At 36.2% G+C, this 26660-nt stretch overlaps 1 protein-coding gene across 1 annotated transcript in view; it reads left to right on the top strand.

Annotated features, from left to right (window-relative positions):
* Positions 1–26660, top strand: part of LOC132076474 (heparan sulfate glucosamine 3-O-sulfotransferase 1-like) — a 93998-nt gene that overhangs the window by 12624 nt on the left and 54714 nt on the right. The window contains exons 2-3 of the mRNA XM_059477551.1: positions 7494–7588; positions 20077–20164. The gene's annotated coding sequence lies outside the window, so the exon portion shown is untranslated. The remainder of the gene's footprint in view (positions 1–7493; positions 7589–20076; positions 20165–26660) is intronic.

Here is a 26660-nt window from a genome sequence, read left to right as displayed (position 1 = left end):
GAAGCAGCTACTTTCTGCAGTTGGTTTTCCATCTCTGACAATGGACAGTCATATAGATTTTACATTTACTTTGGAGCAGTAACTCTTGAGATGGAGTAAGTACCATGGGAATGCAGATGCAGAGCCTGAGACTTTTTTTTTCTTTAAAAAAATGTACATGAAAAGTACTATTTTCAGCATTTCCTTTTCATTTATAGCAATTCTTCACGAGGATAATAAATAGCAAATTATTTTCTTCAGAGGATTGAGAGGATTACTTAGTTAATGTTTAAAAAGCACTTTGAAGATAAAAAGCACTATTGAGCTGCTTAAGACTTACTGAATAGTTAATTATCTAAAGGTCCCATTCTCCCCCCTACAGGTTATTTCTACATAGGGGAGAGTAAACTCTGATCTTCATATCATGACTTTCAAAGCCAGGCTTTTTAAATCTTATTGGTTTCAAAATTTGCTTTTTTCCCAGCAGCCTGGATCTGATTCCTTTGAAGTCAATGGCAAAAGTCCAACACTGAAAAAAAATCCACTAGAGCATAATGTAGCTGTTCAGAATAAACAAGTTGAAACAGTGGTTAGAGTCCCTACCCATATTATTTACATTTGGTCTCAGGGCGCATACATGTGTATGTATGGATTCATGTATACACTCACATGTGCACACATCTGCCTATGGGCACAATGGTTTGAGGATAAGTGAGACAGATTTTTTAATTTGGGACTTTAAGCATGTGGGACTAATTTCTTCATGAAGAGAAGTGCTTAGAGGGACATGCTGATCTTGTTGTGACCTTCTATGGGCAAAATGGATCTCATTGCAAGACCTTAACACAAAAGATGTATTCTTTCGTAACAGGGGTAGGAAAATAATAATAAGTCTCCACACCAGGTGCCTGCCCTGACAGCTGACAGAGATACCTACAAAGAAATGGAGAACAAGGAAAGAGTTTTTGAACTCAACATTCCAAGTCAGCCCTTGTCCATAACAGTGGTTGAAGGTAATTACTATCCTATCCAGTCTTAGTTGTTAAAACTGCTTGATTCCTTCAGTCTTAGCTGTTAAAACTACCATAACTAATCAGTGTAAGGTAGAAGTTACTTTCTGCTGAGGACAGGAATCTCCCTTCACAGTAGGTAGTCTGGAACAAACTGTTGCATGCATACAAGATTTTACTGTAGAAGACATCAGTCCTCCAAACACCAATGCATATATTTAATTTTCCAAATATTAAATACCTGTTGATTCTGGTATGACTAATTAGGACTTAGATGTTAAGTATTTCTTAATACTTGCATAATTATGGCCTAAATTTATCAATATATTGAGAAAAAGTCATGAGAGTTATGTATTTAACTGAAGTTCATAATTGATTCCTCCCTAAGACAAAGAACAGTATGTCAACCTGAACTCATTTAAATTTGACCTTTTAATGTGCTACAGCAGCATACTATCGTATGATTTTAGCTGTGTTGGCTCTTAAATCAGGGTCTAGATGTAAAAGGTCATACTGAATTCTTGAGTTGAATTTTTAACAAGGACAGCTCTTGAGTTTTTTGTGATTAATACCAAGAACTTGTAGGGATTACTAGAGGAAAGAATAAAAGAGTGAGAAGAGATTTGATTAACAAATTGCTTTCTGTATACCCTATTCTGTTTGCAAACATACACTAATAGGATGACATGAAGCATAGCTAAAGAAATTATGGTTAAAACACAATGCTATGAAATAAAAAATGAGTTGATCTTCATAGTAAGAATGTAAATCTTCGGTTAAAAAAAGAATGTTCGGCTTACATGTGTCAGACATTGCCAAAGTGCAGAGGTAATTATAAGTTTATGGCTTTATGCTTCTAAAATATTCCTCTCCCACAGGATCTCATGAAATATGTGTATGTTTACAGGAAATTGTGGAAATAGTGAGTCATCTGTTCAATAATTAACACAGGATAATTTCTTGAAAAACAAGATCAGCAGGGTTTTTTTATTCTGATTACAAAGAATTTAGGTTAGATACTTTTGGATATGCTCAAAACAAGGAGAATTTAAAAAGTATTATCTAAGTGACATTTGCTCTTTGGCAATACACTTTTACCACTAGTTGCTCCAGTTCTCTAAACCCTAACCATGTATCTGTCACTAGGATCTTTTAAGACTTCATTTTCTCACTGATATGGGGAGCACAAGATGCTCCCAATTCATGGAAAGGCTCAGGTTTCTCCAGTTCAGTAGGCTTATGGAGTTTTTCATAAAAACAATTGGAGAGATTGAAGGCAAATGTTGCTAAATGGCTTCTAAAATGTGATCAAAATCTGAATTGTCTGTTCTATTCTCAAACACTGCAAAAAGGAAAGGAACGATGTCACTCTATGGCTCTGCTAAGTTCAATGTAAGTAGAGCAACAAAAAAGCTGTGTCATATAAAAAATTCATACACATATGCACTACTAACCAACCCTAATTACCAGCCCAGTGAGTCAGAGCAGTGAAGTCCAGGGACTGTGACACTCCCTCTGACCAGTCTCTGTGTCAAGCCCTTGGGCAGAGGCTCAGCATCACTTCATAAGCAGTTCCACCTGAGGCACTCTGCTTCCACACTTGGATGTCCACATAACATCGTCTCCAGCCCCAGCCTCTAGTACCAAGTGTCTTCACAGACAGGGATTGATGCAATCAGATCACAGCTCTCCCTTCCAGCATTTCAGGTACCATTCCCTGTCAGTTTTGATCCATGGTCCACACCAAGGCTCAGGTCCTCCTTGTATGTCAGGTGTGGCTCATTATGCTCAGGCCTTGTTTGCAGTGTCCTCTTGGCCATGGCTCATTATAATGAACCACTCAGTCCTTGGTTAAGGCAAAGCCATGATGTTGCTTCATGTGAAATGAAGGACATTTTCTATGGCACTTCACTCAAAGTGAGCATTTATTCCTGTCAGGTGATAGTTTGTGGAACTCTGCTATGATTTTCTACTTCATGTTGCTGCATACTAAATGCTGGAGCTGCCTGTGAGTGGTCTAGCTCATGATGTAAATTACAAGACCTATTTGGGTTCCTCCAAGTCACATCTGAAACCACAGCTCCAGGGGGAACAGGAATAATGTATAAGCAATATAGAGAGCAATCATTTTTCTTCGGATGCATCTCCTGTTGCAGGAACTGCAAGAAGAAAGGGCATAGAGTCACCACAACACATAAAATATAACTCCAGGATATTGTTATAATGATGTAGAAATATAATGAACTCTTTCAAGTCTTTCTTATAGACAGCCCTGTAGAAATGAATGCTACTTTCATAATGAAGAAAATTCAGGAGCTTTATTGCTAAAAAATAGAGCTAGTTCTTACAAATGCTCAAACAGAACATGATGTCCAGCATAATGAATATGCTAAATGAATTGCCACAGGATACAGAAATTGTTCTACAAGTCTTGTCCATTAATCTTTTAAGAGAATGAGAATCTGCTGCAACACTGGAATTTTGTTTTGGTACTTTCTAATTTAAAGCTTACTGTAGTCTTCATTTCATTTGGACCCTGCAAATAGTAGCTAATGAAATTTGACCTCATAGACAGAGCGTAAAATAAATAATATCCATACTCATCAATTAAAAAAGCAAAATCTATCAGCACACATTTTAAATGTATGTAAAGAATACATTTCTGAAGTGCAGAAGTACTTTAAATTCATACATTGACCTGCATGACCTTTTTATCAATATACCCCACATGAATAATGCAGCCACCCCAAGCTCATGCCATTAGAAATTGTAATAGTTGTCTGACATGCACAAGCAATGTTACGCCGGGGATCTATTTGGCCCAGAGCGTTCCATTAAAACACAAAGTGAGTTTCAAATGTACATGTTAAAATGAAACATCAGCTATAATGAAAAAGGAAGCAGAACAGAGTGGGCTTTACTTATTAGTGTGCATTTTCCTTTTGAGAAAATTTTGCCACGCTTGTACAATACCTAATGCCATTCCATATTTGGGGTACAATCAATCCACATTTTATTTTGCTTTTAAAATTCTCCTATGAAAGGTGTAAGGCAATCAATGCTCTAGAGAGATCTTGGTATTATTTGAGTTTCTATTGCTATTTAATAAGTAGTTTTCAATAAAGCCTTGATTATAGTCCATTGTGTTAGTCACCATATAAGCACTGAGGAAAATGTGGACCCCAATCAAAATGTTCAGCATTTCTGTTTGAGTTATGAAGCTTTGGTAAGCTTAGAAAAAGACAGGTAAAACACAATAGAGTGGACTGGTTATTACTTGTTATTCAGATGTTATCTCAAACATTCAGACTGACGTCAGTCCACCATCTTCACATTCTTATATCAGTTCATATAGCAGGATTCTAAACTTTAGGATACCTAAGAAATTATCCTGTTGGAATTACTGGGTTTTTTAAGTGATTTTAAAGACCTTTAACACTGCACAGTTGAGTACTGGATATTACATAGCTTTGAAAGACTGTCTTTCTAACACTGCAGAGCTCAGTGAGGAACTGAACAGTTCCTCAGTTCCCTTTGGCAGTGAGGAATTCAGGCATGGCAAGAGGAAAACTCAAAAAGTGCTTGTTGGTGTTATTTTACTGAGCAGTGAATCTACCTTCAGAGGCATCCTTGATGTGACAAGTGTATTCCAAAGTGTACCCGAGGTAAAGCAGCAGTGGATCAGTGACAGGAGAAGGTCATTTAAGACTTTGACAATCCTGAATTTATACTGGCTTGGCCAAAGAATGCAGGTGAAAAGCCTTTTAGTGCGTTTTTGGAATTTTAGGGGGGCTACTAGTGAGGAAAGCAGTTTTCCCTAACACCAGATGCAGATGAAAAAGTTAATGCTTCTGGGAGGCAGACCTAGTCCCTAAAGACAATGCATGTAGCCTTTGGATTCCTATCTCTAAAACCATTGTGGATACTATGTACACTGGTATTTCTGAATCTCAAATATTATCGATAAATTTATTCCATAAAAATGAGTACCTACATTTATGCTCCCCATTGTAAGATGTTTTTTAATAGAAGGCAGCCAATGTTTCACAACTTTAAGGACATTTGTGTTTGAGTTGAAGCCATTGTACACATCCTGTGATTACTTTTATGCAGTCTCACAGTTTAATATTTAGACTAAATTTTAGTTGACTAAAACAAATTTATTTATTCATTTTCTTGCTTCATTTTTCAAACTGGAACATAGTAAACAATTTCTTCATATTCTGAGAGAAAAAGGGCAGATTTTATATAACAAAACAATACAATACAAAAATTTAATATTTTAGATTATTATGATAAACATCAGATTTCAGCTTACAGTGAATTTTGTAACAAAGTGGTAAAGAGGGATTTGGAAGAGAAATAGTGAGAGGTCTCTTCCTAACATTTTAATACTGCTGAATTTGAAAAGTTTATGAAAGTTTCCATCATGTATAATTACTGTATCTACAAGAGCATTTCCTGACACAGAAAAGGGCTATACTTAGTAACAGCCAGCTTGCCATCCTGCCTCATTTTTCAGCATTCCTGCTTTTCTTGGAGGTCATTTTTAATGACTATGTACAAGCACCTGAAAAATCAGGTGCATAAATTAACTACCAATTAAGGTAGTACAAAAAAAAAAAACAAAAGAGGAAAATGTAATTACTTGTTTCTATATATAAGTCCACTCATTATCATATGGAATGTGTGCATGTTTATCTTGTGCATGTTTATCACATAGCAATTACTGAGGCACAAAAGAAAAGTGACATTTTCATTGTGTTGCAGTCCTGAAACTTCATATAACATGAAGCAAAAGAACCTGCTTTCAAATTTATGTCACTGCTCAATGTGGAAAGAATGTTATCACAATTTAATTTAGCAAGTGCTTAATTATTTCTGTGTAACATTTCCCCACATTTGATATCACTGTCTGTCTGGAGTGGCTGTTGACCTAGTTTTCTATTAAATGCAATGAGAATTTTAAAAGTGCCTTTAAAGCAATGAATTTTTCTTTACTGGATTACACATGGCAACTGAAATTGTGAATTCATAATTGATAAACTTTGTTGCCACTATCAATAGTGAACTAGCATTATTAAAAACATCTTATAAATACTAATGGCATCAAAAAACACAGAATGTTGAGATTCTGTGATTCTGTGAACAACCAGTATGTCTCTCCAGTAGATAGTATTTTAATCTTTCTTTTAATATTTCAGGTAGGTTTACTTTTGTTTAAAATTTAACTGCTGGAATAGAAAAAAGAAGACAACCTGGTAGTGACAATGTCTCTTTTATATAATCAGCTTTGTTTCAGTTATTCAGGTATCTTTTAACTATTTTATTTATCTTAATCTTATGTATTTTAACTCCCACTGAAACCCAGGAGAATTTATATGTCCAAATTCCTTTGAAAATATGATGCCTAGAAGTGAGAACCCTACTCAAAAATGTTGAGGTTCTAAAACTGAGGTTCTCCCCTGCCTGAGGAGATTCAAGCCAAGTATCCTCAGAGCTGGTCCTGCCTACATCCAGAGTAAAAATACCACTCACCCATATGTAGAATTTAGTTACCATCAGATGACATAATGGTTCTATAGCTGTATATGTTTCATCAATTTTATTATGGTGGTTCCAAGCTTTTAATGCTAATGAGACACACAAGTAGAAACTAAAATCCACATATGGTAAATACTCCCAAGTACCTGTGACCTCTCCCTTGTGCATCCAAGCATATTTGCTTCTACTTTTTACACTTTTTTTACTTTTTTCAACTTTTTTTCCCAGAAACACCTCTCAAAGTAAACATTATAAGAACAAAAGGCTAGTAATTAGGTTGTTGCTGAAACCTCAGAATATAGGATGACTGCATACAATTAAAGTAACATGCAGACTGTAACTTATAGCATTAGAGACATTTACTGTATGCTTTTTTATTTTCAGCACTATAATAGCTATGGTCTGTATTCAGCACCTGCTGGTAAAATTAGCCTCAGCTAACTGCATGTTATTTGTCTCTCTCTGTTTCATTATTCACCACCATTTGTTGTTGTGTCTATACTATTAGCACCACGTGAATCACCTTAAAGCAATTTAATCAGCCAAGATCTCCTGTCACTTAATCCTGGTCAACTTAGGCTGCCCTGGTATTAAGTGAATGCATAAGGTAGCTCAATGGAAGAAAATTAAAGGAGATCATGTTGTAATAGAAATTGCACTCTTATTATTTGTATTTCAAGTTGGTTGCCCTTTAGTAAGTTTTCCATCCTGCATAGCTCCCTTTGGTGACAAGGGGTGACAATGGCCTTTAGTAGCTGCTAGTGTGATACAGCTCATAGGGACCACCCTCTGCTGCCTCTCAGACCAGTTTTTATCTCCCATAAAACTACTTTAAAGTATGCAAGTCAAGCTTGGCAATATTGTCATGGTCAGCCATGGACAGTCTTTTATCTGCAAATACATAAGAAATATTCAGGATTTTTATTTTAAAAAAATCTCTATTTTTCTTTTTATTCACAGTGTTTTCCATATTCCTAGAAAAAGAAAGGCTGAAGCCAGAAACATATGAGAAGATCAAGGAAGATGCAAAGTGAGCTGGAATTCTGTACAGGCTGGTAAAATAATAAGATTTATTATAAGATCATATGATTAATCTTGTATGTAAGATTTTATTTGCTCATGTGAGAAGTTTTCTGTGAATTTGTTTTCTGTTCCAAAGCTCTCAGTCAGCTTTTGGCATTAGGCAGATGACCAGCATCTTCTTTGCATTATTTTGATCACATATCAGGACCCAGGATATTAAAGTAGTGTTGTGGGGCTTCCCAGTACTTTAAGGATACACTTCTGATATTTTTTTGTAAACAGGAGAGAAAAATGTCTCTCTTTTTGGTGATTATTTTAATAGTTAACCTTAGCCCTTTTGACCTCTCTGTTTCATATAAATACAAGAGCAAGACCTGTGTTTATTTTCATGGCAGGGAGTACAGAATTCTCTTCACTCAAGAATGATGATTTTTACCTCCATGCCTTTACATACATTTGTAAAAAACTCCCAATGTTCAGAAGGAGAAAAAAGAATGAGGAAGACCAGTATTATGCTACTGATTCTTCATCTCCAGGTGGTAGAATACTGCAAATCATGTGAACTCAGATGACGAATCTCAAAGGAAGGAAACATTTCCTCACCAGTTATGCCTTTTTATAATGCCACAGAGACAGATGTGATGCATACCAAGAATAAGGGTACAGGCACAGAAGCTGGAGTGCGAGTAGATAGAGTCTGTAGTTTCTTCAGGTATCCTCACAGTTTACCAGGAAGTCATTAGGCAGCTGGAAGCAGAAAGTCACTTGCTTCTCCCCTGTGCCTTTTCTGTTTGGCAGTTCCTAGAAGGGGAAATCTGGAACCTGTGGATACCACATCTGGGATAAGGTTTTTTAAAGTTATCCATGAGCACTATCAAAATATGAAATGTCTGTAGGTTTTGAAAGATGTATTGCATGCAGAAGCTGATTTGTATGTTATGCACATGAATTTAAAGATAAATGATGCTTCTCCCCCAAGTGGAAAAGACTCTGGAAACTTTGGAGCAGCAGTTACATGAGCTTCCATCCCTCACTCTGAAGGAAACTAAATGAAGTCACATGTCTAACAATACAGATACACTGCTGAGCAGCAGCCAGTGGGAGAACAGAGTTTGCTGACAAGAAGTGAATAACAGCAGAAGGTAAAAATCCCAGGCAGCACTAATGGTCCTCAAATAGTCTTGCGTGAAATAGAAATACTCTAAGTTAGAATCTTGAACTTCAAGGTTTGCAGTTTTTTAGCTGTACAATATTAGAAAACTTTGTAGCATTTTGTGGAAAGTAAAATTGGTGTTCCATAAATGATATTCTAAAAAAATTATAACATTGGATTATTCCCATGCAAAATGCTTCAGATTTTATAGCCGTACTTTTGCATCTTATACTTCCAATTTTCAATTCAACAAAACCAAGTAATATCAAAACAGCTGAGTATTTTAAACATTATGTATATCAAAATCAAATGGCATTTTTGTCTCTGAAAAGAACACACTTGGGAAAGGATAAAAATGCAGATATTTTCATCCATTTTTCCCAGAACTGATAGAAAATGGATCTTTATATCTGCCTAGCCCCAGTCTATTCCAGTCTTATGTGTTTATGTGACTGGATCAGCTTTGGAATCTATATATGCAGCTACATATATATATATATATGTATATACACACACAGAATACTTGAGCACTGATATATATAACTACCATGCCTTTATCAGTCAATATCTGTCCTGCAGTGTTTGTTTGGGGTCTTTGTTGTTTGTTTTTTTGATCTATTCAGTAAACATTTCTTCATCACCACATGCACAAAACTACAAATGTATAGCTCCTGTTTTATGTAAAAATGCTTTTCCTTCTTTATTTGAACACATTATTGACGTGCATTTTAAAAGAAACTCATCTGATCTGATAGTCTGTAACAGCTTTCTACTTTGTCACTGTTAACATTTTTCTCTAGATGCATTTAAAGCCTATACTCCTAATTTGCCAGGAGCTCTAAGAGAGAGAGATGTAGAATGCTGAATATGTACCACATCTTTCACGTGGTCCATCTTTTTTCAGTATGCAACAACCAGCTATATTAGCATCCAAGTCATGAATCATCACATCACATCTCAGGAATGCCAGTTATGTTCAATTTCTTTTCCACAATAAGAATTTCTCATTCCTTTTATTGTGGAGTCATTAGGGAGTCTCATAGGATTTGTACATTAGCAACTGAAAAATGTCATCTTTTGACTTTGTGGGTTTTGGGATTTTTTGGTATCAGTTTAGTTTATTCATGAGGGTGCAGATCTAAATCTAGTACATTGATAACCAAGCTAGCTGCAAATGAGCTATCTTGGGTGTCAACATCTGTCAAGTTGCTACAGCATAAAATTCAGAATTCAGCGTAGGCTATTATACTCAGATATTATCTGAGATCACCTGAAACTGGGATTGTATTCTGTTTGCTTCCTTACTTCAGAACACTGCTCATTTAGTTCACTCTCAGCTGATTGAATCATCTCACAAGAACGTGGCTCACAAACTTAAGCTTTCTACTTCACACCAGTTTCCCAAGTAACAGTAAAATTTCAATACTTTCACTGCTAGAAAATCTTTCCTGATATTGAGCACATATCCTCTCCCCTTCATGATGTAATTTTCAAAGACATTTCAGTTACTTATTCAGATCTGTTCAGAAAGCTCTGAAGATGGAGATTCCCAGCACTGATAGGTCACTAAAACAGTGAAAGAGACCAGGGCTTATGCACCCATGCATGGATGTGCAGTGATATTTGGAAATCATGCACTAGCCTTTTAAAAAATGTACTTTTTTTAAAACAAAACAAGAAAAAAATCTAAAGTCTCTCACTCTTAGACCTTCTCTTGAAATGTATCACATTTTTTCCTGTTACAACATTCACTTCCAAAGCTCCCAAACTGCTTCGCTCTCATTTTAAACAAGAGTGCCAGATGGTACTTGCCCTGAGGCCAAACATACCTTCTATGTCTTGTCACTTCCTTAGTTTTAATGTGCCTTTTAAGAGAGTGATATCTTTTCCAAAGCAGCACCAAAGATGTTAAAGCATTTTTTGAAGCTCCTCAACTCCTCTAATTTACCCTTTGCTTTTCACTATCTTTATGTGTAGAGTGATGATCAATGTGCCCATCTCATGGCAATCCTTTTCACTGTTCATTCACTTCTCATTAGCAGGGTGGGAAGGGCAGTGAATTTGTTTTCTCCATGTAGTTAAAATAATTATCAGCCTACTCTTATGCCAAAATACAATTCAGAAGCAATTCAGAATCAATTATGTTGCAGAAGACCTCTGAGATCACCAAGTCACACCTATGGCTGAATGCCACCTTGTCAATTAGACCATGGCACTGTGTGACATGTCCAGCCTTAAACACCTCCAGGGGTGGTGACTTTGCACCTCCCGGGCTGTCCATTCCAATGTTTCATCATCCTTTCTTCGAGGAAATTCCTCCTAGGGTCCAACCTAAACCTCCCCTGGCACAGCTTGAGGCTGTTTTCTCTCCTCCTGTCATCAGCTGCTTGGGAAAAGAAGGCAACCCTCCAAAAGAAACTCTCATTCTGACAGTAACCATAAAAAATCATATTTGATATGTTCTGTTTACTTTGTTGTGCAATTAAGACCATACAGGATAGCAGATGGAAACTGATTTCCTCACCTGATATTCCTCACTTGTAACTATTTCATTGGTACTTCATTGTTCTGAAAATTTCAGTATCTGCCTATCAGTCCTGCAGCCCTGCACAGCAAGTCCTGCAGCAAAACCCTGGGTACAGCTCAGTCTCTACTGCAGCTGCTCTGCAATGTCCAGTTTTCAGGTAGTTCACCTCTGCTATCACATTTTCAGCCAGTTCTATCATGTTTTTCTGTTCCTAGGTGTCTGATCCATTTAAGTCAGTGGAAGGGTTGTAATAATCTTCAGTGGGCTTTCACTGTCCACAGTCAGTCTCTCCTGTCACAATGTGCCTTTCACCAAGTTCTTCTGATACAGAGAAATACCTTGGGAACAAAGCAGAGAAATGTTTGTGATCAAATCCTACAAAAGCTTATTTGACCAGAATTCTGAATTCTCAATCAAAAAACTATTTTTCCTCTGAAAACCTACCAGTTTACCAGACAAGCAAATGAAGGCAGTGAATTAACTTAATATCTCTGCAACATTTTATACTAATTTAAATTCACTTTTTTATGCCCTTTGCTCAAGCTCAGAGAAAAAATAAAGAATTTTGCAGGATAGTGTTTAGTTTCTTGTATTCTCTTTCTTTTTAGAGTTCTAGTAAGCTATAGTGGAAAAGCATTATTGAAAGCTCAGTCAGAAGAAAGTATGGGATTGCCTTGTCCTGTCCAATTCAAAGGGTAGATAAAGGGCCCTGGAGACCTTGCAAAACCAAGTTCACCATGGTGAGTTTAATTCTGTGGGGTTTTTCTCTGGACTAAACTTGATTGGCTATTGGGACAAGGAATGTACGTATTTTGAAGCATTTAGAACTCTTTTTAAATACTTGGGAATACATGATTTTTAACTCTACTATTGTTTTTTATGACCCTAAAAGGTCACATCTATTCTGCAGTCAGAGCAGCTCTGCAGGGAATCTTGTCTCTGACATATGCCAAATTTTGCAGAATCTCAGCCACCTAATTGCACATCATGTACAGTGACTTTTAAGGAGTGTTTTTAGAGCCTCGAGACTGCTACTAACCTTTAAAAAGTCCTCAATCAATTTGTTGTGTCACTGCCTATCACCTGTTTAATTTTTCTATTGTATAGTTGTTAAGATAGAATATATATATATATATATATATAAAGAAACAGCCAGCCAACAAACAACAAAAAAATCCACCTCCTACCCCCGCAGCTTGACTAATTCCTTTGTGTGCACAGAAAAATTTGCACCACCCATATTAAGGTGAAAGGATCTCTCTAAACAATCATGTTCTTATGGCTCATAAAAGGCACATCTCTGGCTTAATTACAATGGCATCTTTTACATAAATTTAAAATATATTAGCCCCTTCATGTGGTATTTCCTTAGAAAACTCTTGCATGGCCTCTTCTAGTGCTGAATATTAACTTGTAGGACCAAATGTTGTATAAAGATTCAAACTATCATATGGATTTTGTCTCTCTGTATAAAATGCTGAAATATACATTTAGTTCTGAAAGAATCTTCACTGGAATTAAAAGGAGTACATAGTAGATGTTTAAATTCAGTGGCAGCTGAACTCTTAATTCACAGGATTATCTGTAAAGGTCTTTGCCAGTATTCTCCCGTGCTTTTGATAAATTTAGGAATTAAATATTAACATGTGACAAGGTCTTTATTACTAAAACTTATACTTTAGGAAAATTAAATGTGCATATATATTTTATTTGTATAAAATACTAACAAGGAGTTTATAAACTACTACATTTTCCATCTAATTTAAACTGGCTTTCTTTTTGCCCAGTTACTACAAAACTGAAATTACTGTAGATTTCAAACATTGAATCATTGCACTTTATACTAGAGATTACTCTAGTAATCTACTCTTAGATTGAGGCAGATGCCTGAACCTAAAACTGGTTTGTCAAAAATTATAGACTCCTCCACATTTATGAAATCAAGCAAAGTTTACATGGAATATGATTGCAAAAACTTTGATCTCAGGCAGCATATGGAGACTTTGAGTTTAAAACAAAGGAAAAATGGATGTAACATTTGGGTTACTTGCACCCTAAACAGCCCAACATAAATATCTGTGAGAATTAGTGCGTAAGAAACTCACATGGCTCAAGTAAGAATGTTTTATCTACATTAATGCTTCCTTAGCTTTGTGCATGACAATCAATCAAACCAGATTTGTGGGGACTTCATTTCATCATGGATAGAGAGATTTCTGGTTTTTCTTATTGCAAGTTTAATAGGAATAGAAATATTTCAAGTTTTTGCTCTTTGCTTTTGTTATTATTAATCCCTAAATACTTGAATAGTTGCTCTCCATAAAATGAGATAAAATAACTTTAAGGTTTCCTGTGCAAAATTATTTTTTATAAAGGTGCAATTTGTAGAATAAAATTGCATGGAATTCATTGTGGGCCTCAATGCATTCCTGTAAATACATAGACTATAAATTAACAGGCTACAATGCTCTTCCTGACAGTTACAATGATTAAGACACTGTGAAGAAAAACTTACTCCTTCTTTTTCCTAAAAAATGTTATGCAATTTACTAGGATCAATCAGCACAAACTTCAATTTGAAATGTATGAAAACTCTCTAGTACATTCACCAGTTCATATAGTCAGCTTTTCCTAGGATTTCCCAGTGGTATCTGATGTGTAAAATGTCCATCTATATACAGCATTTTTAGTTTTGCAGAAGCAGAACATTTTCCATGCTGCTTCCTGCAGAAGTGAGTTACACAGAGTTCGTAGGCAGGAGAGTTTACTGTGCAGAAATGTGAAGATGATGAATGTTTTTTATGTGCTTTTCATGCTTGGTTTCAGATTAATTTATTCAGACTGAAATGCATTTCAGTTCATTATTTCATTTTAGAGTGATCAAAAAGAATGTTCTTTCCTTTTTAGAGGCCCCCTAAAGGAAAAATTGCAAGGGCAAAGGGTGACATGATATGGTTAATAAATATCCCTGTATGTGTGACTGCTGGGCATCTTCAAATGAATACAGAAAAATCCTCGTGAAAGATGAAGACTGCCTAGATTCTCCCAGTTGCTGTATTTGGTAGTGAGAACTCTGAAGTTCTAATCCATCCTGAGAACAATTGAAGTATTTTCCCTCCATTTCCAATGAAACAGTAATGGAAAATTCTCTCTTTAAGCTCACCCTGCTGCCTAGCAGCTGGCCATTTCTCACCATCTGTTAGTAGCTCTGCACTGATGTATCTGTATCTCACACACCTTTCTCTGAGAGGGGCAAGGAGCACCTTTGCCTTTAGCAGGTCCCTGGATTTCACTGTGATCACTGCCTTCAAGGGAGGATGTGCAGGAGCACTGCCTGACCCACAGTAACAGAAACTGTACAAAGATTCTGTCACTACAGGAATCTCTTTGCACTGTAGAAGAACTGAAAATCATATTTTGTGCTGTGCAGTCCAATCCTGTGATGTTACTCTTGCAGCTGCTCCTGAGTTAAACATAAAATCTACTCCAAATGTGTTTTGTTGAAGTAACATTTGGCATTTCAATAGCTGAGTTAAGTGCCAAGAGGTGTTTCTGTTCCAGCTACTTTTTACTTTAGGACTGCTTTTTATTTTCCTAAGGTAATTTAATTGTTAAAAACACCTTCAGTTCCTATATTAAAATTGTATAATTCTTCAGAAAAGTGGGAATGACTCTACAGCTTCTATGCTTCTGGGGCACCCTTCTTTATATTTTATGGTTTTCATTTTTTATTCACACATTATTTTATTCACATGATTTTATATAAGCCTATAATATTTTAGATATATGTACGTCTGGAAAAAAATTGCCTGAAACAATTAATAGCTCTTTATTGGCTTGCTGTTTCTTAAAGAACATAATACCACACGTTTACATTGCAGGAGTTAATAATTTATGGCAAATTCCTCAAGGCATTATCAAACTGTGTGAATTTGTGTATCTGATCAAATATTTATTAGTTGCAGTCTCTTCCTACACTGATTTTTCTTTTCATTTATTGCTCTAGGCCTTACTGCAGAACTCTTAGGTGATACTCATGGGCATATGCCCCCAAAAGTAAGGCAATCATTGAAATACCCAACTTCAAAACAACATACTGTGTGAATTTTAATTTTTGTGGGGGATTTTTTTTAAGTAAACAGAAACACTATTTAATTATCTTCTATATCTCATTTACTTGATCTATATTAAAATTAAACAGAAAAAAACTTTCATCATCTAAGCTGCTAATAGATTTAAATTTTGATGGAGTGATGTCCTAAGCTTTTATATTTACTATTTTTTTATACTTCCGTTTAAGCTCTTCTTATTGTGCTATAATCCTACAGAGAGTGATTTGATTCTTTATTCATTGTTTACATTCTCTGTAAAGCTCTGCCCTCTGTTCTCCTTTTCCATAAACATGGTAGGTGTGCAATGAGTCCATTGCACTCAACTAGTCTGAAACTTTGGAAGCAGTAAATGTAATAACTCATAGAAGAATATAAATGAAATGTTGATGAAAAAAAGAAATGCAAAGTGTGCAAACATCTCCACCACTCTGTTTCAGCTCTGAAATGCTCCTTCCAAAATGTTCATTACAAGAAAGTTTTTCACTTTGTCATATTGGATAGCTTCAAAAGATAGAGAAGTCTCTTCTGGACTGTGATCAGTTATGCTTTGCAATAGGACTTTGCTCCTCTGAGCACCATGCAGCAAGTTTTCAGGATGTCTTTTACAATTTGAAAATCTATATGACTAATTTTAAATTGATTGAAAGAAAAAAAATCCTGTTTTTGCTCAGAAAAAAAACCATGTCCTTAGCTTTCCTGTGGAGGCATAAGAAGCTCAGGATAACCTATTTTCAATAATTTCACCATAGAAAATAACATGTATATAAGGAAAATCAGAGGCACTATCTTTATATCTCATTCTCTTTAATGTTCCTTATCTTACCTCAGAGGTAATAAGGCCGAAATAAGCCATGGACGCATCGTGTAAATAATACTCTCTATAATATCCCATGTTCTCTTAAACAGAGACATCTTCAGAGCTAAGTTAAATTGACAGACTGCTTCAGAATGCAAACTAATGCACACAGGCAAAATAATCCTGAGTTATGCTTACAAGAATTCACATTTCATAAAGGACAACAGGGAGAAATTCTTGGGGTAGTGCAAAGACAGACTTGTGAGAGCTATGCATTATTTAGATTCATACAAATAGATGAAGAGGTGCTAAGCCCATGATGAGCCCTAGGCAGCCTTGGCAATTATGAATAAGCACAAGCACCACAAGGAATGAAGCACCCTGCAGCACTCACTGCCAGCACAGCTCTGAGGGTTAGACCTAACAGGAAACAAAGAAAGCAAGCCCCCCTTGTCCCCTTCTAAAGAAGAATTTTGGTGCTGGAAAAAATGATGCACACAGTATTGGTTATTTCATTACTGAAATTTTCTTTATGATGGATGGATGGATGGATGGATGGATGGATGGATGGATGGATGGATGGATGGATGGATGGATGGATGGATGGATGGAACTCCTCTGTGTGAATATACAGTCTTGTATGAAATGTGAGAAGTAATGGTCTGCATTTCCGTTGATCACTAGTAATAAAAAAGAAATGTCTACTAAATAATCACTGACTGATACTTTTTATAGCTACATAAACAACATCTGGCCCGATATGCCAACTTTTAATGTTTTTTTTTTCTTTTGTATTATCAATCAAGCATACCTATAGACAATTGATATAGCTAGAAGAAATTTAACATTACTCCCAAGATTCCTTAATGACACAGCAAGGTAAAAGAGCTCTAGTCTACAATAATAAGTCAGCTTGGAGAAATAAAAATTTTAAAATTTAAATTGTTAAGAAAACAACAGTCATGCTTATGTTATTCCACTAGTTTGGCCCTGGACACTGATATAAAGGGGGCAGGAAACATTTGGTAGATCTGTTTGTATTTCATGGAGTGTACTATAATTTTGTAAACTAAGCTGAATTTAATTCCAACATGCTTAATTTCATTCTTTCTCCAGAGATGTCAATGTGCTTTGTTTTTCATACAGAGATGGAGAGATGATTACTAAATTACTTTCTCCACCTGTTTACATGTGATACCTGGTCTCTAGGAAGATTACTTAAGGATTTACAGGAAGAGTTTCAAAGGTAGAAATTGCAATTAGGTATCTAACACAGCTGAGAAATCCCCAAGAACTCTGTTATAGAAACTGAAAAAACACTTGCTTTTCCATAAGGAAAATGCAAATAAATTTATTTATTTGAATTTTCTAATATGAGCCCATGTTTCTAATAAACTCCATCCTGGAACTGCTGTAAAAATGGTTTCACACTGAAAGGTTTCCTTTATCTATACAGCTATAATTACAGAAGAAGCCTAAACAAGATGAGGGGAAAAGTAGAATTTGTGATTGTAAATGCTTTGGTCAAAGTAGAGAAATGCAGACATGAGCACTCTCATCTCAACATTGGCTATTGTACTCATTTACAATCGTGATGATTCATCATTTGATAATTAAATCTCATCTTGCAAATGCTGTTAAATTTTTTGAATGTAAACAATTGTTATATGAGAGGAAAAAGGAATGTGACACTATTTCATAGAGGGCTGGGTTTAGATTTTTTTATGAATGTTGTTTTTAATCTTTACTACTTTTTTAAAATCACACTTGTACTTTCATCCGGAAGCATCTTTGAGAGCAAAACAATAATAAATTCCACTTCCTTTGCTGGAACTGTGTTTATCCTGTGAAAGGAGAGAAATGGTGTTGGAGTGAGACAGTAGAGTTCACTGAGGCTTTCTTCCCTCACCACTTTTAGCTGAATCAAAGAAGATGAAATGGGAAGCTGAGATGATGAAGACACTCACTGTTCCAGAGGAGAGGGCTACAGGCAGTATGGAAGTTACAGGACTAACCATGTTCCTCTGTCTCCAACTGGGAGAATCTCCTGGATTATCTGTTTTCTCATCATTCCTGGAAGCATTCCTAGAAGAAATATGAAGAGAGCAGGATTGCTTCTGTACCTTTTTCACTGTTCTGGCAGCAGCAAAGAAATGGAGAGCTGAACTAACTGGTCAGATCCTTAGCTGACTAAAGTTTTGCCAAGAGGTGTCGTAGATACAACTCCTCTGGCAGTCCCAAACTAGGGAGATTCCCAAACTTGTGGTGAGATTAGGAATGAATTATGAAGCAGCTTTGTGCTAGAGGCTGGTATAGTAGGTCTGAAGAATGACTGATGTCTTTTCCTTTTGGTGTCTAGGGCAGACCTAGGGCCCTTGCCCTGAATCCTTCCTGAGTTTCTGCAGCACGGTATTTGGGTAATAAGGCTGGGCTGGCAAATTACAGCTGGGGTAAATTAGTAACTTTTGTTTCCTCTAAGTGAACTGAACCTTATCCAAAAAATTTGCTACAGCTCTTAGCACAAGAGGCATAGAGACTTTTAAATAAAAATTGAGTTGTCAGGATATTACAGATCCTATAATATATACAACAGTATAGCAGAAGTCACAGCTAGGAGGATGTGCTGAAAGTCTAGGTGTAAGGTAATATACTAGTCAGCTTTTGTTTTCCCATTTCTCCTCTAAAATATGATGCCCTGACATGTTTTGGGTTTTGTGGTGGTGTTGGTTTCTCTGTGAGTTCTTGCCATTTCCATTCAACTGCATTTTCATTCTGTAAAGAAGCACTTCACATTGGTATTTCTGCTGATCAGTTGAAAGCTTCCTTCTCGGCAATGTATGGGTGACTACCTGAGTAACTTTGGATGGGTCACACAGCACAATGCAAGGCTCATAATATAGCTGTGCTTGTTCTGAACCAGTAATCATGGGTGACAGAAGTCCCTTAAATATCATTTCTATTCCAGGAAGAAAGCAGCAGTGTAATATACTGTCCTCAGCCTCAGCACACAATTGTGATTATGCTGTTCTTAAAACAAAAGCTACTGTCTGTATATTTAAGTATATTCCAAATGCAGTAACACAGTTCACTGGGCCTAAATCTCTACTGTCAGGCATTTCAGAGATGCCCCATGAAATATTTAAACTTGTCTTTTGATGATGTATTACAGTGCATACAGAGGTAAATTATTCTTAAATCTTGCAGGAGAATGTAGATTTGGTCCCAGTTTAGTCTTTCATGGTGAATTTTGTTTTGATAAAATTACTCTGGTATATGTTTATTTGTAATATCAGGGATCCTGTGGCTTCAGCTAGTGTCAGAGTTCAAGAAATATAACCAAGTTTGTGTCTTTGCTTGAAATGACAGCTAGAAAGCTAAAAGCTCAGTGTGAATGGAAATGTGAATTTCTGTAATTAGGAACATGAGCATAGTAACCTTAAATGAAGCTCATATCCTTCCAAGGAAGTTTATAACGAGGGTGATGAGTACACATGCTGCTGAAACATTACCCTCTGAACTGTACTGCATAGAAGTTGTTGTAATGATTCCTTGGGTTTGTGGGGTTTTTTAATTAATTCAGTGATGGGTGAAATCTCTCGTGTCTTGCTTTTATTGTCTCTTTGTGACCTTTGTCATATAATTATCATCTTTTAATGTTTCACAGGATCTCCCAGTTATTTTCAGTTCTTGGTAAAATTATTTTCACTGTTGGTCCACAGCATTATGATCGATTCTTTAAAGAAATTAGATCACATTAGTATTGTAGCACAGGTCTTTTTTTTTAAACATGAGTTTAGGGTATTGCTTGATGAATGGGAATGGTAAAAGTCTGGCAATTTTACTACTTTTCACTCCCTTTGCAGGGAATTATTGGTGGCTCAGCTGAGATTCACCACTGAATCTGTGTTTTCCATGTTCTTTCTTTGATTAAGTTCCAGTGAGCCTAAGTCACTTTGCATTGAAACTGATGAGGATCAGTCACACTCTTCCTCTCATGAGTCCTGCATTACCTGTGAAAAGGTAACAACTTTCTCCATTTCTTTCACCAAATAACTTGTGATTTTCTTATCAAACCTTTAATTGGCAATGTCACATACATTTTTGAAAGTGTGGATGTGGGCCAATGACAGATATCCCTTTACTAATCACATTTCTGTCCTTTCCCAACAAGGTCAAGCTCCTTTTGTGAATTTCACTTGACTCTCATTTAAATCACCATTTTATAACAATTGAATCTTGTTTGTCAGCACTTTCTTTCACAATTTACTGTAATGATCTAGTTGCTGTGGTAGTATCCTAAATTTGTATCAGGTGAGTCCTTTCAGATCCTTCTCTGTGTTTACAGATTCACTGATACTAAATATTTGGGGAAGAATATTCCAACTTAGATTTTTGAAAATGGTCCAAAGAAATTAGAAATTCTGAAGAGAATAGTGTGAAAAGTAGATGTGCATTATAAAGGCATATTAAGTAGCAAAAAGATTAATAACACTGGCAAAGTTTATTCAGCAGAAATGTGTCTTATACATTGTTGGGAAGGATTATGGATGCTTTTGTACTTGGCAGAACTAATGGCTATGAGTCAGGCCTGGCTGTAAGGTTTTACGCATGTGCAAGTTTTTTTAAGAAAACCAATTGAGAATGGAATCGTCATTAAAATGACAGCTTTTTTTAATCAGTCCCCTTCACAGCTGTCTTATTCTAAAGGGTATGAGAATGATAGCTGACCTTCTGGATATAGAAATGACATTTAAAAATATTAAAAAGTACAGATTATTCCAGTTATAAAAGGAAAACACATTATATAATTTCTTTGTCTTTGGTATTACTGTTTTGTAGTGATAACCTGTCTCAGTTGAAATCTATGGGAATTTACAATTGATTTTAACTCAGCAAAATGTGCCATCTCCTGACATGAGAAAAAGACTGACAGAAGAGCTTAAGGTGTCTGTAGAGTTTTATTTTTGGAAAGAATGCAAATGGACTTCCTGATGTATTCTAACAAAACCAACGTATACTGGGGCTGCTTTTTGTTACTGCTGTAAGCAGCTTTCCCACACTCTGGTTCCAAGGATGTATGCCTGGCAAGTGGGAGGCATACATTTGAATTTGCAGTGGCTAAGGAGAGCAAACCCACAGTTTTTATGCTTTTGAACAGATTAGCTTAATTTATGAGTTGTTTTGAAAAAGGCAGGTATCATCAGCCAGCTAATCTTCACAAGAAGGGAGTCCCAGCTAATTAAGTGCCTGTCTTCAGATAATTTATTCCAGAGTGCAGAGGATGGATGTGTGTAGGTCCTTAATAATGCTGCACTGTCACTGCTACATTTGGTGGCACTTTTGGCTCACCTGCTATGCTCACAGTGATTTTTATTGGCTAGAACTGGATATCTTCACCCCCCACCCTTCCTCACAGGGTGGGTTTTTTCTGTTGTTTATTGAGATATTTTTCTGTCTTTATTTACTTCTGAGGGGAACCTGGGTGCCCAACTTCCCTGGATCATCTTGTAACTCCTTGGATCAACCTAGTAGAATCAGCCACCTAAGTTTTTGCTGCTGCTTAAACTGGATATACTTTTGCCCCTTTCTTTTCATCCTAAGTTAATACACTTGATTTTCAGGGAATTATTTTCTCGCTGTCTATAGCTACATCTGTTTAAAAAAAAAAAAAAGTAAATAATTTTTATATACTATTCTTCTTGCAGGGGCTGGAAGTAAGTCAGATGACTTGATAATCACAATTGGCGTGGTAGTAAGAGTTGTCCAAGTCTTGGTCTAAAATTAGAAGAATAAACTGGAATCAGCCCTTGATTTTTGTCCCAGCTGCATTAATAGTGCTGTCACAAGTTCATTTGTAACAGAGACTAGGCCTGGTTGGAAAAATTCTAGCAAAAAATTTCTATCAGAGAGCATTATTTTGTCAGGACAGGGTGGAAATGTAGCAATTCTCTTCAGTTTTTTAATGAAACCAGACAAGTTTCTGGTAAATCTGGTGTAGTTTCTCAAGAGTTCACCTGACCTCATTGTGTCTGTGGTAGCCCATGGGAAATTGCAGACCCAGGGACTGTGGGGGAATGAGAAACTTTGGGTTATCGATTCCCAGATAACAGACTATATTTAGTTTCCCAATCATAAAAGCAAAAATCCGCATTTAAAATAAAAATTAAGTCTCCAGCAGTTTTCAAAGAGAATACTTTTTGCAACATAAATCTTTTTAAATGGAAATATTTCAGATTCTGGAATATGAAATCTCTTTACCTAGAGGAGAATTCAGGTGTGGAGGGGGGCGTTGCAGTTTTGTTTGTTTGTTTGTTTTCTTTTCTTTTCTCCCAAAATTCTTGAGGGTGGAGAAAAGGCTGTTGGGTTTTTTTTTACCCCCGTTATAGATAGGTTTTAATTTTTTGACAGAGCACTGTGCTAGCCAAGTTATCTTATCAGAATTTTGTAACTGCCTCCTTCATGCTGTCCTTTATAATTACAATCATCACTATCAGTTTAGTGAACTTGAAAATGTGCAGGGATTTTTGCTGTATCTCCTCCCACCGTGTCTAACAGTAGCTTTAAAAAGGCATTGAACAGAGAGCATGGTAGCAGTCTCACTATAAAGAAGTCTGCATTTAGTTAAAATATGCTTTAACAAAAATGGAAAAGAGCATTATCGTTTCCTCTCCTGCTTCCGTAATGTATTTTTTACTAAGCTGGTGCTTAGGAAAAAAACCTGACAGGGGAAAGAACGGCTCTTGCTTTACTGCTGCAATATTAGGAAGAAGAAAAAGAAATTCCTGTGATTTTTAGGCAGTTTCTGTTAATGACAAATGCATCAGTGAGTGGTATTGAGGGTTTCATTTCAGTAGTTGAATCAGCTGATAAACTATGGAAACTTTTTTAAAGTGTGAATGTGATTATAAGCAATTCTTAGCAGTAGGAAATAGGAGTGGGATTTGTCAGAATCTTAGCCCACAAATTGTTAAATCATAGTTCCATCAACTTCAATTTATCAGAAATTTTAAGGTAGTGGAAGTCAGTGTATGCAATGTAAAATACCCCAGTGTAAAAACTGAGCTGGATTTTTTCATTTCCTCACTTTTCCATCAAAACTATTGTACCAGTGCAGACTATAACACATTATTGATTTGAGTTTCTCTGCTCCCCATTCAGCACCAAGCCAGCAGTGTTCACATTTTCTTTTACTGTATCTCCTAAAAGAAGGTCTATTTATGCCCTTAGCAGCTGATTGACTCATTTTTGCTCAGAAAATACAGAGAGTTTAAACTATTCTAAGACTGGCATAATGGTTTGGGATTTCTAACATTTTCCCACTTCAAAATCTACCCATTTATTACAATGAGAAATTACACAAAGGTTTCAGTATCTTGGCTTGACACATTTTTCAAACTAGCAAAGCCTTGCTCCATATACATATTTTTCTATACATGTGTGTGTATAGGTAATTTTTTTTTCTTTGTATTTTGCGTAATTAATTAATGCACAGTAATAAATGCCTTATAAACAAGCTATGGTAGTTGTAGTCATTGCAACAGAGATGACAGATTTCTGTTGCTGCATTTGGCTTTTTGGCCTAAAGCCATTTAAAAATAGTTAATGGAATTTTCATTTTCACCTTGATATATTTAAACATGATGAATTTTCCCATTAAAGATCCCTGACATTCTCATGTGACAGTAGATGAAGCTGAGTGACATAAGCCTCTGCCCTCTTGTGGCAGATCAGGCTGATAAAGTAAGCAATGATTAGAGAGATTTTCTTCAACACTGTCTCTCTTCTTTTCCACGGTGTCTCTATAAAAAGTTTTAAGGGTTCAGCTCTGCAGATGCAGAATTCCTCACCTAGCTTCTAATGGAATCATGCTCATAGGGAGAAAATGGCTGGAGTTCCTGATTCATCTCTGCTATTCAAACTGTGCTTTGAAGACTGGTATTTTCAAATTTAAGGAAAAAAAGGAGTTCCTGTGTCATGGTGATGGGTAAATTCTGCCTGCAAAAGATGACTCATGTTTTCTGCAGCTTTGCAGAAGACAAATCATCAAATATAGGATTAAGTTGTAACAGTATAATCCCATCTTCTAAAGATACCAGGAAGACTTAAATGAAGGCATATTTGATCAAGGTGTACTTTAATGTAAGTGTTAAACAGAGAAAACCAGAGTGTGAATGTGAAAAGGAATCAAAGGAGTATAATTTGGACATTTGGGCAAGGAAGAAACTCTTCTCTCCTTTGTTGCCCTAGCAGCAAAGTATTTTCCAATAGCATTTTTCAAGGCACTTGCTGATTCTGCAAATTCCCTTTCCTGTTTCGAGTTTCTGGCATAGTTTGTAGATGGTTCACTATGAGAAGAGGTATAATAGTAGAAAATTACAGTGGCACGCTGGTGAACAGAAGTAGAGAGTCAGGAAGAATTTGTGAGGACAAGCTGAAAAGCTCTGGGTGCATCAAAAGCTATAGGAGGTTATAGTAAAAGAGTGATTCTGGTTAAAATGTAGAAATACAGAAAAACATAGCTAAGGGAGGATGAAGGTCAGGTTTTGCTTGTCAGTGCCAAGCTGCCTCCAATTCACTCTTGGAACAAGATCAGGAGGGTCATCTTAGCTCCAACTCAATATAATAAAAAGCTAAGTAACATTCTGAGGGGATAGAAGGAAGAAACAAGAAATTATCGTTAAAAAATGAAATCAAAACAACTCACCCCCAAACAACAACAAAATCCACAAACACAAACAAACAAAAGAATCAAAACAAGTGTCAACCAACCAAGCAAACTACTCCAGGTTCAGCAAGTAGAAAAGTAAATTGAGGATAAGTATAATGCTGTGTAAATGTATTTATTTAGTAATGGATTTTATTTGAATTTTGTGACATTAGTTCTGTTTCAATCTGGGTTTCAGTTCTTTAAGGTCAGAAATCCCTTCTGTTTGATGAGTAAAATGTGACACTCATGTAGCAGTTGATTGTTTGAGCTCACTAGCGCAGAGATCTCTCCCCCAGATGCTTTAGTGACCACCGAGTACTTTGACGTGATATGACTCAATATCAGCAAATGTATCCACCATAAAAAAACCCCATGAATTACCATATAACCATATGTTATTCAGATGTCAGATTGCTGAATAAAACTGTCCTTATCCAAGGTAAAACAAGAAAACAGCTGAAACCCATAAGAATAAAAAGTAAAAATAGGAAAGTAAGAAATACCAGTACTTAAATTTGTAAGATCAGTTTAACAATGTAATTTTTTTTTTCTTTTTTTTTGGTAGAGTAGGATCTGCTGAATGTCCTAGGTAGTCAATATCGGGAATCAGTCAACAGAATGCTATTGATTTGAGGATATATGAGGTAAAACAAGAACAAAAGGCAAAAGAGGGGACAGTGGTGCAGGATGTGCTATATGTGCATTGGCAGCTTTAGTATTTCTGTAGTTCATAATGAGTGGCACATTAATGCCATACTATCCAACCTTGCCACTCTGTGTTGGAGAATTTAAGACATTTTGACACCAAAATTATTATCAAAGAAGGAAAGAAATAAAGACATAAAGAAAGGGAGAAAGAGGAAGAAAAAGGAAGGAAGGAAGAGAAAGGAAGAATGAAAGACAAAGAGTGTGTGCATAGACTGAAAATAGGCAGAGCCCCAGCTGGCAGAAGAAAACAAGGGCTGTGAGTAGGTGCTGGGATTGGGAGGGCCATACACAGCCAGGGTAGGTAGGAAAGCAGTGGAGAGAAGTGAATGGAGAACACAGGAAAGCCAAGAATTACTCCTGTTTGCAGTAAACTTGCTTACAAAAAGTATTTGGGTTACTGCTGGTTTATACATTTCGTTGAAAATTTTTTAAAAAACCCTGCTGTGGATTAGCATCCATGTAGCTGTGAGCATATTATTATTAAATCCCTCTTCTTCATGTCCTTTGTGTACTGCTACCATGAGCAGACAGCCTACTATTTTTCAAACATCTGTTTTGAAAGACTTGTGAATATTTGCTTACAGTAGCATATATTTAACATTCAAGCACTTTCAGCAACTCTTTGATACAATTAGCTCATAATGAGCAGCTTCCATGCTAGCAACCTATGCTAAAATGCTTATTAAAAACTTTAAAATGTTGAGACTGACTTTAACAAAAAAAGGCCACACAATCATCAGCTCACTCCAGGGAGTCTTTCTGCGGTGTTGTTTCTACAAAGCCAAAAATAATTGCTGCAAAAGTTCTGTCTTACTCTAAGCTTTTGTGCCAGGACAGTACCTGAAGGTACCTCAAAACCTGCTGAGGTTGAGTGCTTTGTGACAGATTCCTGAAACATCATTTGAACAGAGCTTTGACATTCTGTATCGTAAAAGGTATTTGGAATTTTCTATTAAAAGTTCCTCATGAACATTTATCTCGCTTCCTTCATCATCATCAGGCCCAAGGTGCTACCCTGACCTGACAATCCAGCTGAAATAACCAGTTTTGACAAGATACTCTTGCCAGGTGAAAGAAGGGAAGGCAGAGTGTGCTTGCTGG

This window comes from Ammospiza nelsoni, chromosome 8 (assembly GCF_027579445.1).
Source record: "Ammospiza nelsoni isolate bAmmNel1 chromosome 8, bAmmNel1.pri, whole genome shotgun sequence".
NCBI lineage: Eukaryota > Metazoa > Chordata > Aves > Passeriformes > Passerellidae > Ammospiza > Ammospiza nelsoni.
This window is presented reverse-complemented; position numbering and strand designations above follow the sequence as displayed.